Below are 16,620 nucleotides of genomic sequence, written 5' to 3' on the forward strand. Positions count from 1 at the left end.
CCTAGGGACAATGGGACTTAGCATTAAAAAGACCCCTGGGCAACTCTAGGGACAATGGAAATTTAACATGGAGAAAAATCGTGGGTTACTCTAGGGACAATGGGAATTTAACATAGAGTTTGGGTCTGTCTAGGGACAAGGGAAATTAACATGGGGAATAGAGTTTGGGCTTTTGGGATTTTTTTTTTTTTAAATTTTTTTAAATTTAAATTTAAATTTAAATTTAATTTTAAAAAAAGGGGTAGGCAATGGAAAGGCTATCTCTTTTCGAGAAATATGGCTGGCCCTGAAAAGGGCCTTTGGGTTTTCTTCTTCTTCTGCTTCTAATTTCTTCTTTTTCTCCACCAAGTTCTTATTTTATCTCCAACACTCTTTCTCTTCTTCTCTTTCTTTTTCTCCTGCTCTTCTTTCTTCTTCTTCTCTTCCTCCTCTTCTTTCTTCCTCTTCTCATTTTCTTCTTCTTTTTCAATCTTTTCGTTCCATTTGCTTATTCTTATTCTTTCCTCTTCATCCTCCTTCTCCTCCTTTATCTCTTTCATGACACCACTAATCTTGTCCTTTACCTTTTTTAAGTTATTAATTTCCATCTTTACACGATGGGGACTATAGGAATAATGGTCTTCAACCAGTCTTATTAACATCTGCTCCATCATTCCTAAGTTGTCTAAAACGTCTTGTAATGTTTGTATTTTGTCCATTTGCTTAGAAGCCATCTTCTTTTTTTATTCTTTGCAGAATGGTTTGAACGACGAATACTATGGGTTCTTATACTTAAAGCGCGTACGTGAAGGAAAACATCCCCCTAAAACGTAAAATTGATCTTACCTAGATCATGACCAAACAACGCGCGAACGTGAAGGAAAACATCCCCCTACTTTTTCATTTCATATAATAAAACCCAAACTATATTTTCTCATTTCATATAATAAAAACCCAAACTATACTCTCCACATACGCTAAGAAACAATAAACAAAATCCATAATCTACTATCCACACAATCTTACGTGAGCGCTTACAAAACCCAAACTAAACTCTTCACATACGCCAAGAAACAATAAACAAAATCCATAATCTACTATCCACACAATCGTACGTGAGCGCTTACAAAACCCAAACTATACTCTCCACATACGCTAAGAAACAATAAACAAAATCCATAATCTACTATCCACACAATCGTACGTGAGCGCTTACAAAACCCAAAACTATACTCTTCACATACGCTAAGAAACAATAAACAAAATCCATAATCTACTATCCACACAATCGTACGTGAGCGCTTTTAAAACCCAAACTATACTCTTCACATACGCTAAGAAACAATAAAGAAACCCATAATCTACCATTCACAAAAACTTACGTGAGCAGTTACAAACACAAACACACGAACACATACCCTCGCACTATGAAAAAAGAGTTAGTGTTTATAATCACACTACTCTACCTACACACACACACACACACACACACACACACATTGGCAAATCGATAGTTATTTCTTTTCTAGAGTATTGGGTAGCCCTTAAAAGGGTTGTTTTTTTTTTTGAACTCCAGATGCACCTATCTAATGGTTGCACCTTCCAGGCCTGGCGCCACACACGCATCTTCTTCCCCAGTCTCCTTTCACCTTTCTTCTGGGGAGCGCAGAGGGAGGATGATTCGCTTCAACACCCCAATCCTCTGTCTCGGGAATATTGTACGACATCCTCTCTTCTAGTTTCTTTTCCTCCTCTTCCCTCTGTCTTCTCTCCCCCTCTTCGTTCTTCATTCTTTCCTCTTCTACTATAGCCTCCGCGGCCAGTTCATTTAACAGGCGCCTGACATCTTCCAGATGTATCTGGAGTTCAATAAGTTTGCTTATTCTGCTATTCATTCTTGTGTTGATCAATCAACAAGGGTAGCTAGACTGCCCAGCGAGTTTCAATTTATAGTGAAAGCGCGGACGTGATGGAAAACATCCCCCTAAAAACATAAAATAGATCTTACCTAGATCATAACCAAAAAAAAAACAACAACGCGCGGACCTAAAAGAAACACTCACTCACTTTTTATGCTATCCATCACTATTTTAAAATTTTTTATAAATCACTTCAATAGACTATCCACATACGCAAAGCAATCCAATCTAACCCCAAATTTACACCTCAAACACCAAAAAAAGACATCATTTTAATCTACTATCCATACCAACTTACTTAACCACTTACAAACACAAACACACAAACATATACCCTCACATTTTTTAAAAAAGAGTTAGTGTTTATTTTCACACTACTCTACCTACACACATTGGCAAATCGATTGTTATTTCTTTTCTAGACTATTGGGTAGCCCTGAAAAGGGCTGTTTTTTTTGTTTGCTATGGCATTCTTTTTAGTTTCTAAGAATGCGATGTCCTCTGAGGATAGACTTTCTGGCGATAGGTCTGCTTCTTCGGAAAGAGAAGAAGAACTCTTTGGTGTCGATACGACAATCAACAAAGCCTCTGTCAGCTTCAGGTTGCTGCTGCTGCTCTTGTTGTTGTTGTTGCTGCTGTCTCTGAAGTCTGTACTTCTCTGTCCATTCTTCTTTTTCCCTGTTCGTTTCTTCTCTGAAGAGCTCTTCTATCAGGTCTTCAGTGATTTTTAACATTCTCACATTCTCTATTTCTTCTGGCTTCGGTATCAGACTGTGTCTGACCCTATGCAAATTCACGTAGGCTTCGTTGAGTTTAGCTAGTTTGGAGCACATCTTCTTAGGAGGATGAGTCATCATCATCATCATCATCATCTTTATTTCCTTCCATGGAAGATTACATGATATAAGAATAAATCATCTGAATACAATCAATAAATATAAAAAAAAAAAAAAAAAAAAAAAAAAAAAAAAAAAAATATTCTATATTGGAATACAAATTCTTACACAATATCAATCAACAAAGTGTTCGTCAACTCATAAGTTGCAAGTTTCAGTACCTTATTTACAGAAGATAGCTGCACACTGCATGACAAAGTATGCTGCATACAGGACAAATAGCTTGGAGTTTTCTTTGTCGATTACTCCTGATGGTAACCTTTTACCTAAAAGATATTGTAGTTGCAGCTCATCTTCTGCATTAAATAACGTAATGTGCAGGCTCAGGGGAAATTTATCAGTAAGGAAATCCCAGAAAGAATTTCGAAAGTTCGACATATAAGGACAACTAACACAACAATGAAGTATCAAGTCTGTATAAACATTCCCACATCTAATACACATATCAAGCTGTGTTTGTGGAACAGCAGCCCATAGTTTAGCTACATATGTAAATACCTTAGTGTGTTGTCTAGTTTTAGCCCACTGCCACACTGAGGCAGGTCGTAAGTATTCGTGTATCGAAGAGAATCTATCAAAATCTGCTTGATTAGACATACGAACTCTCCAGAGGCTATTTTCAAGACCAACAATTTTTGACCTTACAATTTCTTTCCAATTATGTTTATCTGGAATTTCAGAATAATGTAAATAATCAGTTAGATACCCGAGCAAGTCAAACTTCTTTGAGGTATAATATAAATTTGAAATTAACCCGCAGCTTGACATGCATCCGCTCAGAATGAAGTGAAATAACGCAACGTTAAACACACGTTTTGTATGTACATTGTTAGGCATCAAACACAATCTGTGTAAAAACATCAATTTTCTTCTATCAATTTCGGACTGCGCTGATGTCCATCCTAGCATTCCCAGGGCAATGTCTGATCTTGTATGTATTGGAAAACCTTGTAAATGTTTGGCAAAATACCTCAGAGTTTTATCCAATAAAGCGAGGTCACTTTTTGAAATGTTACACCATAATTCACTTCCATAAAACATTGAAGGGAAAATTACCTTTTTAATTACATTTGCAGCAACCAAAGGATTTAAACCATTCGGTTTAATGCCAATACCAAACAGACCGTGAAAAGATTTTTTCCCTTTCTTGCATGCATCGAGTATTGCGTCATGCGACGTCAGCTTTGAGTTAATCCGGTGACCCAGGTGTGTTGCCGAATCGGTGACCGGCAAACATGACGGGCCAAGATACCATTTCATATTGATAAAATTCTTGTATTGGGGTCCGAAAATGATAATGTATGACTTTGTAACACTAAGCTCGAATCGCCACTTATTACTGTAGTCGTATGCTATATCTAACAGCTTTTGTAGATTGCTAGGATATATAGCCAAAAGTGAAATATCATCAGCTAGGGTTGGATTTCCCACAGCTAAGGATCCAATCTTTGCTCCAAATCCACTATTTTCTAACTGTAGCAGCAAGTCATTTATAAATATTGTGTACATCAAGGTTGACAAAACACCCCCTTGTCTCACTCCTTGGCCAATTGAGAACCAATCTGAAAATTGCCCATTTACAAGAACTTTACTCTGTAAATTTGTATACATGTTAAAAAATATCAAAAGGGATTTACCCGTAATTCCCAACGTGAATAATTTAAAAAGCAGTCCTTCGTGCCACACGGTATCAAATGCCTTTTTTGTATCAAGAAAAGCAGCAAAAACCCGTGAACCCATGTTTACATTATATTGTACTGATTGCAACAGCACAAAACTCGCTGTTGTGCAGCCTAAACCTTTTTGGTAACCATGTTGTTGTGAACTGGGTATACTAGAATTAGTATCTTTGAGCCAAGTTACCAAACGTTCATGAATAATTTTCTCAAAGGTTTTGTAGATAACAGGCAGTAAAGTAACAGGCCTGTAACTTTCGAGGGAGTTCTTTGATTTTCTGTTACCTTTGTACAGTGGTATTACTAACCCTTTTTTGCAATCTACAGGTATGTAAGATTGATCAATCATCCGAGTAAATAAAATTGTCATACACTCGATGAGGTAGTCGCTGCCATAGATCAAATGTTCATTGCAAATTTGATCATGGCCCGATGCTTTTGATTTCTTTAGACCTTTAATGATTTCTCTTACTTCATTTAAACTGATACTGGTCTGTAAGGCCTCGATATGGCTTACTTCGTCCTGTAGACCCCGATTTAATTCTCTCTCTATAAATTCATAAAAGTTTCCGTCAAAACTATGGTTTAAATTTGGCGTGTGAATGTCCTCATAGTATCTAGCAAAGCCATTTGCGATGGAATCATCATCACGGACACAAACTCCATCAGTTGATAGTTCCTGACAAAAATTTGTATTGTTCCCTCTCTTAATGTTGATCATTTTCCAAAAGTGTCTTACATCGCATTCATGTGCTTTTTCAATTTCTTCATACACCTCCCCCATATATTTTTCCACAGCCAGTTTTTGAACGTTTCTAAAGTCTCTCTTCTTATCTTTATATTCTCTGTAAGAATTAAATTGACTACCCCTCGGTCTTCCCTCATTTATCCAAGTATACCTAGCATGTCTTTGAAGTTTATGTGCTTCTTTGAGTTCATTTGACCAATATGGTTTGGCATGATAATTGAATTTAGACTTTGGAAGCGCGATGTCGCTTGACTGCTGTATTGCATTAACAATGTGCTGGTAAAAGCTATCAACATTGTCCGAAATAGTATCTATATCTAAAGTTTTCAGGCGAAGGTCCAGCTCAGATTGATAGTTTTTCAAGATATCAGCGTTTAATTTATTCCAGGCTATGTTGTTTCTCTTCATAGACTGTCTGAAGTCTCTCCCACAGGTCACTGTACGAAGGGAAGTAAGGATAGGGAGGTGGTCAGATATCGCGTGCTCTTCGTGATCTGAAACAATGTGCACACTTCGTAATCTACCTATGCATTGATCCGACAGTACAAAATGATCAATCATCGTTCTTGCTGGGGTGAACGTATAGCGGGAACCAGTGCATATTATTAAATGTCCAGCACTCACTAGATTATTATATCGCAAGAACTCATGAAATACTCTATCTTTGTAATCTCTGAAAGTGGCTGGTTCAGCTACTGCATTGAAATCACCAGTAAAATACACGTCCCCCAGCTGTGAGTACTGATCATAGAGATTTTGAATCAACTCAATTTGCGCTTTGTAACAATCTATGCCATATAATAGGGTCGGCATATATACACAAAAAATATATACATTTTGCATATCAGGAAATTTGAATTCTATGCCAACAACTCTGTCACTATTAACTTCATCTATAAAGTTAGCATATCTCATGAGAGAAGTTTTGCAGAAGATTGCAACTCCTCCTTTACCACATTTTATTAACATACAATTAGAGGAAATATCCTCTGCCTTAGCAGTGCATTTATAATCAGAACGAATAGTATCGCAAAATGGAAGTATGTGCTGTAATAGTTTATGTTCAGTTACGCAAGCTACGTCAACATTATATTTATCCAGCATTGCACTAAAGCTAAGAGCAGAGGACATAATTCCTCTAACATTCCAGGTCAGTATATTAAGATTCATATTAACTTGCAATATAGGCATATTAATACTTATGCATCGTGAAAGCAGGACTAAAATGACAAAGATGACAAAACACATTAACTTACGACAGAACATAATGGCAAATTTATGAACAATTAACTGTCACCCTAGTCACAGAATATCGCATCCTGCACCTTCATTTGCCTCCTGATCGCGATTGCTAAACCTGTCTCGCCAAGATTGATTCCCATACCACCTTCTTACATAAACACCTTTTGGCCATGTTACATCATTTTCAACAGTGTCGCAGTCTGAATTATATACAGTCAGCTTGGCCGATAGACAATTACGTCTACTGTGGATAAACTTTATGGATAACGGATCTATATCGTATTCTTTCAAGAATTTACCGAGGCCTTCAGCAGTAGATTTGACGCCAATGCCACCCACATAAAAGCGCCTTGTTCTACGTCTAACTATACCTTCAAATACAACATTCTCATTTTTGTCATCAACATCCTCATGTCCAACAATACTCTCTGAACCTATTTCTAAACCTGATTTACCAAATGATCTAGGTCTTTCTACCTGACCCCCAATAACGGTAGGTATCTTGCTAGGAGGGGTTTTCAAGTCTATACCTTTCACATTACTGTTGCTAGTAATCGGATGCCTAGCGTTCTCTATCCTGGTCGAAGTCGAAGTTAACAGTTTATTTTGATTCTGAATGGGTGTGCGTACAACATTTGTCACATCAGGATGAACACTGGCTTTATAAATCTGTGGGATATTTCCATCGAAGGGGGCGATATGTCTTCTAACGAAAGTCTGTGAAATTATATCCGAACTTTTTGAAACCAGAGTTTGCAGAGCACTGACCCCACTCTTTTCCATAGTTGTTTGGGCCGTTACACCGGTTCGTGACTCCACTGCCGTTGTACCTGGTGTAGAGTCGTCAGCCTCAACCAACACGGGAGACAAACAGTTGGACACTGCAGTTCTGTTCTGAGATTCACTTGATAGGCGGCAGTGTGTATCGCAACCAGTTTTGTTAGAGTCGATCAAGACGGAAGATGAACAGTTAGACACATGAATCTTGTTCTGAGCAGCAACTGATGGAGAGCTATCACCACATCCATTGGGACTACATGATAGGTTACTTACAGCTGGACTATTCGTGCGAACGACATCCGCATAAGACATGGGTTTACTCAAAGATTTCATCAGCTTAACTCTAAGTTGCTCGGTGATGGTGTGGAGAGTTTCATTTTCTTTCATCAACACGCTTTGAGTAGTTTTCAGTGACGTAATCTCATTACGGAGCAGTTCTATTGTTTGAGATTGTGCCTGTACCTTATTGTTTACATCAGCACGGAATGCATTAAGGTCATTCATATTCACCAATGTGATTTGGGTTGCCTTCAGAGATATAATCTCTTCTCTGAGCGAAACGACAGTTTGTTGTAGATGAACGTAATCACTCTTGATTTCCGCTAGCGAGAGTCTTGCTGAATTAATCACTTGTTCTGCTTGCCCTGAGCTATGTTCATCGTCATGTTCACAATGTTCAGCTTGTACATTAGGGTTTGATTTCTTCTTGCTAAAAATAGAATCGATCTCGCAAGGATCTCCTTTTATAAATATAGCTAAAGAATAACAATCCCTTGCATATTTTATTAAACTACTTACACCATTTCTGTTTTTTCTAACAACCAAATATCCAGATGGACAGCCAGGAAAACCTCGTGCTCTACTAAATAAAACTGACCTGTACCAGGTTACAATATCTTCACTGTCATGTGAAACCTCTAGCAATTTCTCAATATACATGTCTCTGGGTAGATTATCTAGTTCCTGATCAAGTCTTCTAATATAGTCCTGATTGGGAACCTGAGATATGACATCTTGATATGTTGGGCTGTTACAACGGTGACTCGAATCTTGGGCATCTCTGTCAAAACATGTATTATCAACATTCTGTGTACTCGTGTACTGAGGTTGCGAGCATAGATCTGCCTTGTTTGCATTGTCAGGCTCATCACTCACCAAATCTGCGTCATAAAAAGCATTTAAACCACAATTCCCATGTACAGTACAGTCACCTTCATTTTCTGTTTCCAGTTCAGTATATTTCTTCCTGGAGCGAGTCTCATAAACAGAATTATCCATGATTTGCACATAAGCACTGCAACGTCCATCTGAACAGTCCGCCATCTTCAATTAGTCTGTGTGTTTTCTCAGCGCAATGTTTTGAAAGCAGGAATAACGTCTGTTTTAAACAGTAAACAAGTCAAGCAAAATCAATCCTCTTCTTGGTATTATTTCTTTGCTCTTGTTTTCCTGTTCCTTTATTCTATTTTAATCGGTGATGGTGGTGGCCGCACTCAGTAGAACTTTTAAAATTATACACGAAGCCGGTTTTACACAGTAAACAAATCAAGCAAATTGAGAGATCAATTGATGAGTCGACAATGGATGGTTAGACTGGAAACAACCCGGTTCTTAAAGTCAAAGCGCGGACGTGAAGGAAAACATCCCCCACACGGTTTTTGAGTCACAACGTTTAGTGAGTGTCATGAGAGGGATAGTAAGAAATGAAAGAGCATCAATCCAACATTCTTATAGCTAAACAAAAGACAAAGGCATTTTTTTCAAAACACAACATTTTTTATTCAAAAATCACTTAACACTAAACAACAACTCTAACATTTTTAACAATAATCCAACAATATAACATCAAACAATTTTTTCAAAACACAACATTCTTTATTCAAAAATCACTTAACACTAAACAACAACAACTCTAACATTTTTTAACAACAATGCAACACTAAAAGTTTCTCCACTAGGTAAAGAGGGATAACAGTCTTCCATGGTTTCTAGTAATCTAGGATGACTTCTCTCAAACTGTTGATTTCTATGGTATTATCGAATTCTGCATACAGGATGACGTTCACCGTTTCATCAGGGTCTCGGTCTTTAAACTGAATTTCCACACGAATCTGGCCGGATTTTATAGGGTGGAAATGTCCCTCGTCGCTGCCTTGGTCTGGAGTGAAATCGAAAGCCCACAAAGCGTAGCCTCCTGCATTAATCCTCGTACGTAATACCGTGACTGGTATTGGTTCCTAACTGTCCGGTGGCTTCGTACAAGGACAAGTACGATCTCAAGTAATTCTTCTTTTTAAAGTCAGGTTCGAAAGGCCGGGTACACAAGGTCTTGCCATCGCGACTGACTTCGATTTTGGACACGCCAAAGTGTTGAAAGTAGAAAGGATTTTTTTCGGCAGCTCCGTTGAAGGCTGTATTCTCGACGATACCAACGATCAAACGTTTGGGTAACTGTCCTTGGAACAGATGATCTTCGATCATGGATCGCTGTCCCTTGGGAATGGTGAAGGTTTTCACTTCCACGCGTCGTATGGGATACTTGGCGGTCGTTCTGCTCAACGTCTGACTGATGTCGTTTCCCACTTTAGGTAACACTTCCACACGGCGTACGTAGAGTCTGGCTTCTAGGATTTTGGTTTTGTAACCGTCACTATCAGCCATCAAATGGAAAGCGGCACTGCTACGATTCAGTCTCAGGCGGACATCCACCCCGTTCAGCAAATACTTTTCTTGCAACCACATGTCCAAATGCAAACGATCCATCAGTTCTAAACTTGTGTCGGCTCCCGTGATTCTCTTTCTTCGTTCTACAAATCCATCATTGTTGTCTTTCTTTTCATCAGTTTCCAATATTTCAAACTTGGTAGGTTCGTCAGCTTCCCATACCACACAGGCATTGAGATGAGTGTTCTTGGCATCTATTCCGTACGTCAAGAGATTTTCCAGGTAGGGACGATAAGGGTAAGTATCCATGCTGCTACTAACCAGTTTGTTATTCAAATACAAGTCCACTCCACTGAACAAGGAATGCATGAAATTGTTGACGGGAGCTACTGCTTCATCGTCTATAGCACCTCCAGTCTTATCTAGAATTTTGACTTTCAGGTACAAGTAACTGCTATTCAGATCGATGTAATCTTCCGGCTGTCCTTTCATTTCAAACTCGATGGGAGCGGAATCGGTCAGTGAGGAGACGGGATGAAATTCCACCCACTGGGATTCTTGCATCGTCATCATGGTGGGGGGCATGGCAAACAGATCCAGTTCCGTCTTGGAACAAGCGCAAGATTCTCGGTGCATCATTTTTTTGTCTCTTTTCTCAATTATCGAAAACGTCTAAGTCTCGAACGGTTCTTCTTTTCTTGGCCTTTCTCGCTTGAAGTCTGGTGAAAGGGTGTTTTCTTCGTCGTCTCTTTCTGCCTTGTCCTTGCTGAATGCCTGACTCGGTAGGGTGCAGGGCATTTATAGGTGTTTCTCGTTGGCCTAAAATGTCTTTGCCCGTTTGCAGCAAGACATTTTTGCCTGCCCTCATGAAGGCTTCTTTAGGGTTTTGTTTGTCGATGATGACATTTTGGAGAAATTCTTTGCCTTGCGTCAGTGCCGCATCTTTCAAGGCGTGCAATCCGCGTGTCACCATCGGTTTCAACACCGGGGCCACCGAACGAAAGGCCGATTTTAACATATCTCCTAAGCCGTGTCCTCGCTGTCGAGCAACCCCTCGGTACACTGGATACATGACTTAAGAGTCGTGAGAGAACCGTTTTCGAAAATGGAGTTTCACCGTGACTTTTCCTTTGGTGAATGGAATATTTTGTCCCAGATCTCCTTTTATAGCAATGTTGACCGTGTCCAAATTCGACTTACTGACAGGCAAATAGTGAGGATGGACAAATTCGCGGTGGACGTGGTAAGTGTTTCCACCTTCCTCGTCAGTGTTCGTGGCAGAATCCACTTTGAAAGGAATGACACGCAGTAACGGTACGGAGGTGTGTCCCACCACGTTGTACTCCACCACATCGGAATACACGAACATCAAATTCAGTCCTTGGTTCAGTTCTACCGGGGCACGAAATAACTTGCTAAAAGACTCGTTGTCGTAAACGATGGGTAATTCGTTTTTCTTGATCATGGTCTTTCTCATGTCCATGTCTCCGCCCAACATGTCAAACAATTCAGGACAAAATAAAATGGACAGGATTTTACTCCGTTCAAATTTCATCAAGAAGCGACGAGCTGCTTTGTGGTACTCCATGGTGACATTTTTGTTGACATGCTCCAAAGCTTTCAGAAACACGACATTAAACCTGGAGGTTATGGTGCTGACCAAATGTTGACCACTAAAATAATAGCCTGGGGGAATGAACAAGTGATAGGTGGTGTACTTTTGTGTACGGGTTTTCTTGTCATATTTGACATTGCTATCCATCCACTGTTGCATTTGCTCGTCATGAACTTCCACATCAAAAAAATTTTGATTGGGAAGGACATTGAGGACTTGGGTCGGGTGAATCATTTCTACTAAAGCCACTTCCCAATGGGCTTCGTGATCTAACTGGATGGCTTGAGGTAATTTGGCCGTGTAACAGCACAACGTGTTCTTGGGAAACACCTCCATGGAACTGTCACTGGGTAAGGTTAAGTAAAATTGGTTTTGGTGACTCATAATTCCAGAGTTCTGTGGCTGTCCGAGGGGTTAGTGGACGTCAGAGGCGTGTCTCCGTCTAAAATGGGGTTCTGGTTGTGATTGAAGTGGTGACTGGCACTGGCACTGGACACAAGGTTCCCGGGGTTCCCGTTCGAGGTGAATTTCAGGGAGGGATTAGGAAGCAGGTAACCGATGCAACTGCTCAATAAAATGGTCCACAATTGTTTGTCTCCTTGTTGCAAACTCAAATTGGCGATGGCTGCCCCGATGACACAATACACCACGAAGATTTGGCAGAAAAAGACGATTTGCGTTTTAGGCACACGTTCTCCACACCACACCCACAAGGGTTGTTTTTGTAAATCTTGCAGAAAAGAACTAGGTGAAGGAGGAGTGGTCGACGTAGCTGCGTCTGCTGTGTGAAAGGGCATGATGGTCACTTCTTTTTATAGTCGATGACTTGCGAAGCGTCGATCCAAGAATCAAAACTGGGTGGATATCCTTTCCAACGTACTTTGACTTCTTTGACACGTCGTTTGCCCACTTTACGGGTTCTGCGTTCGAGAATGCTTTCGATGTCGTACACGTCGTCTTCTTTTTTGGTGACACGTTGTAACTCGGGCAAATCAAACGTTCCTTTGAGCACTTCTCCGTTCATGTCTTCCAATTTATAGACGGCAGGATGACGGCCATGCACTCGTCCAGTGACGCGAAACAATTCGGTCGTCCAGTTAGGTAAGTAACCTTTGTCGAAAGTGCGTTTGGTTTTGCCAATGCGCACCCAATCTCCTACGGCCAACAGTCCACTTTTCTTGGGGACAGCCCTCGTCGGGGACGTACCAAACAGGCGCTCAAACACCAGCACTTCGTTGTCGGGAGTCACGTCGTGCGGGGCACGTCCGATGCTTCGATGGTAAGATTGGTTGTACGCTTGCACCAGGTGCGGTAAGATGTCGATGTACTTCAGAGTGTGGTGATGCGTAAAATATTTCCACATGCGTTCTTTCAAAGTGCGTTGAAAACGTTCCACGATGCTGGCTTTGGTTTCGGGATTCTCGGTGGTAAAAAAAATGAATGTCACGTTTCTTTAATTCTTTTTGGAAAGCTTGGTTCAGAAATTCGGTGCCTTTGTCCGTTTGCCATCGAAAAGGGTGACGACCGCTTTGTTTCAACACCCGTTGCAGGGCTCGCACTAACTCGCTGCTCGATTTGGAAGTCAAGGGCACGACCCAAGCAAATTTGGAAAAGACGTCGATGACACAAAACAAATATTTGTAGCCACGATTGTAGCTGGCCAAATGAGAGACATCGGCTAAATCGGCTTGCCATTGATGATCGATGCCTTCCACTCGGGTGCGACTTCTGGCAAACTTGCGTCGAATGGGTTTGTGTAAAGTGTAGGTAGCTTGTTCTTGTAACCATCGTTGCACTTGAGGTAAACGGAGACTTTTCAGTTGCGTTTTGGCAGCACGATACAATTTTTGAACTCCTGCGTAACCTGCAGGATGGGAGGGATCGTAGTAAATGCTGGCTAAGAGTTTTTCCATTTTTTTGTGTTGGTTGGTGTGTTAATAAGACACCCACTCTTGGAGGATGCTACTCTTTTTCTCTTGGGGTACTTTCTTGGATTGCAATGCTTTGCGTGTGCGGCCAGCAATAGGTGTCGAAGAGGAGAAGGATGTCTGAGCGGGGGATATCGGTTCTTGTTTCACTTCTGTCTTCACTTCTGTCTTCACTTTCTTTTTCTCTTGTGAGGAAGAAGGGGTGGCCATCATCTTTTTAATCCATCCAATTCTGGAGGTAGGTGGTGTTGTTAACTTGCGTACTTTTTCTGGTGGAGTTTGAAACCCTTCCTCTTCTTCTCCTTTTTCTGTCTTGGTCACGGGTACTGGTGGTACTGGTACTGGTACTGGTACTGGTGCTGGACTTTTCATCAAGGTCTTAAAATCTTTCAGAGTGGGTAGAGCTGTTTCGTCTAAAGCTTTCTGGTGAAAGAGTTGCAGTCGTTGCAAGAGTTGACCGTACTTTTGTGATTTTTCTGTTTCGGACAAATCTTGGCGATCCATCAAGGACTGCAATTCGTGTTTTAACTGCGACATCTCGCTCAAATTGGGATTGGGAGGTAAATGCGGGGTGTGTTCTTCTTGCCACCGATGGTATTCCATCCATCGTTTGTAAGGCACTAAAGCTAGTTTTCGTCCTTCCATGGGGTTGTCAGGGGTCGATTCTGAGATCTTGGAACTTCCGAGGCCTTTTTATCTTGCTCCCACCAGTCCTCCCAACATGGTTCCCAAGACTCCTTTCAGTATGGGGCCTAACAAGAGAGGTAAAATACCTCCACGTTGCACTAACATCTTTTTTTGACGAATGGGAATTTTCTTTTGAACCATTTGGCGAAGAACGTGACGATGTTTGCCTAAGCATTGTTTCTGGCGTTTGGACAAAGGGATCGTGCCTTTCAAAACATTCAAACAACATTCGCACACGGTATCGATGACCTCTTTGGGGGCTGTTTGAATGAGTTTTTTTCGTAGGGGTGGAGAAGCTTTGGACAGGACAGATAACATGTCCCCATGTTTGGCTAAACGTGGTGGCAGTCCTTTCCTTTTCTTTCCTTGGGGTTTTCTGGAGGGTGACATCTTTGAGTCTTCAGGAGCACCAAAAAACACTGATACCCGACTTGGTCACAGGCCTTTTTATACTGGAACGCGTCGCCACTGATTGTCTTGACGTCGTATTAGTTTGAGGACAGGCATGACACGTCGTGCAGGGGTACGTAACGGACTAAATCGAGCCAGTTCTTGCTTGGACAAATCCAGTAAACTTTGTAACATGTCCGATCTTTCTTGAACTTTGATTTTGGGAGAAGGTACTTTGTGAGCAGAAGCCACTGCCACTAAATTGGAAGGTCCTGCCACTGGGGAAGTTCTTTTGGGAGTCATCAACGGAGAAGTTCTTGGTGTGATCAACGTCTCCAAGAACTCTTCAGTTCTGGGTGTCATTAACGGAGAAGTGGACAAACGTGAAGCTGCCGGAGACGCATTCACTGCCGTGGCAGGTCGTGGTTTGCGAGTGTAAGGTTGCGTCCTGGCCGAAGTGCCTCTCTTGCGTCTAGTTTTCTGTGGACTTTTCTTTTTCTGGGGGCTTCTTTTCTTTTTCCGGGGTGGTGGTGTCTGGTCAGAGGAGGGTCCTGCCACTGGAGAAGTTCTCCTTGGGGACCTGGTCTTTTTCTTCTTGGTTCTTCGTTGGATTTTGTCTTGGGTATAACTTTGGGGGTATTAGGATCCCATCTTAAGAGTGAGCGAATGATGACCCCTCCTAGAGTACCGCTCCCTCCAGGTTTCAAAATGATTTGTTTTTTGGTTTGAGTGTCGATGCGGGGATCGGCCAGTTGGACCAAAGCGACTTTGTTTCGATCGAAAAAGCGTTTGGTTTGATGAGGAATCTGAATGATTCCTTGGAGTAATTGACGTGCCGTGACCGTGAACCATCGTAAGACTTCTTTGAGACTAGCTTCTAAGACACGAGCTCGTGTTTGTGGATCTTTTTCTCGACTGATGCCATACAAGGCACGAATCAATTTGACGGGAAGATGCGACTGAAGGGACGTCATGTTCGCACTGAGAGTGAGACAGACGAAAAAGGGTCTGAGGTTTTTATAGATTTTTTGATGGGGAGTGAAATGAAGTCGAGGACAGAGACGTGTACAGGACAGGCCCTCCGTCTTGGCACCAGTGGTGAAACAAGTGGGTACGAAATCGCAAATCCTCGGGAGTCGTAGGTTTCAAATCGACGAGTAAATAGGCGTGTGGAGTTTGAGTGGCATCGTCGTACGCCTGAGTCAGCCAAGGCGTTCCTAACTGTTTGGCTAAGACTTGCACTTGCGATTTATCTCGAGGGCTTTTAAACAAGACCACGTAATGCGCATTGACATTGATGGTGCGATGGGCTTTACTTTGTTGAAACAAATTTTGAGTGATGTAAACGACACTGGCATTACGGTGATGCCCTTTGCGCGTGAACCACAGTTTAATTTCTTCTTCGTCTTCTCCTAACATGTCGTCGAAAATGACCAAATGGGTTAGACGGGAGTCAGAGACGATGCCGTCGTCTTCTTTGGGAATGCCTTCCACAAACACGATGGAATCGCCTTGACTTTCTCGCAAGAGGCTGTACGCCGATTGCCACTCTTTGTAACACCACACGATTCGTTGAGGGGGTCGATCGATCAAATGATGTTTATGTTCGATCAAACGTTTGACGAATTCGGTTTTGCCTGAACCGCTAGGTCCAGCAATGAGCATGTTAAAGGGATGGCGAAGATACAAAGCCTCCCAACTGGCACGATCTAAGTGTTCGTCGATGACTTTGACAGTAGAGGAAGAGGGAGCAGAGACAGCAGAGGTAGCCATGGTGTGAGAAATGTCACTTGTGACACGAAAAACAAACAAGACAAGAGTTTATATACTTTTTCAGAAAACGTTTATTGAATGTTTCAAACATGAATACGAAAGACAAAAATGCATAAAAGCCAAAGGCTTAAGTACAAGAATAAAAGGCACATGATAACCATGAACGTGGAATAAACACAAGTGTCTGTACAACATGTTTTGGGTAAAGTTCTAACCAGTTCTATAGTAGGGGTAAGGTCACACAAGTGTCCTCCCGAAAGGGTCTTTCAGGCCTGTCCACGGCAGTCCTGTCCTGGGTGACGGGTTCTTCTGGCACCGTCACT

This window comes from Sinohyriopsis cumingii, chromosome 11, assembly GCF_028554795.1.
Source record: "Sinohyriopsis cumingii isolate HCF-2022 chromosome 11, ASM2855479v2, whole genome shotgun sequence".
In the NCBI taxonomy this organism is placed as follows: domain Eukaryota; kingdom Metazoa; phylum Mollusca; class Bivalvia; order Unionida; family Unionidae; genus Sinohyriopsis; species Sinohyriopsis cumingii.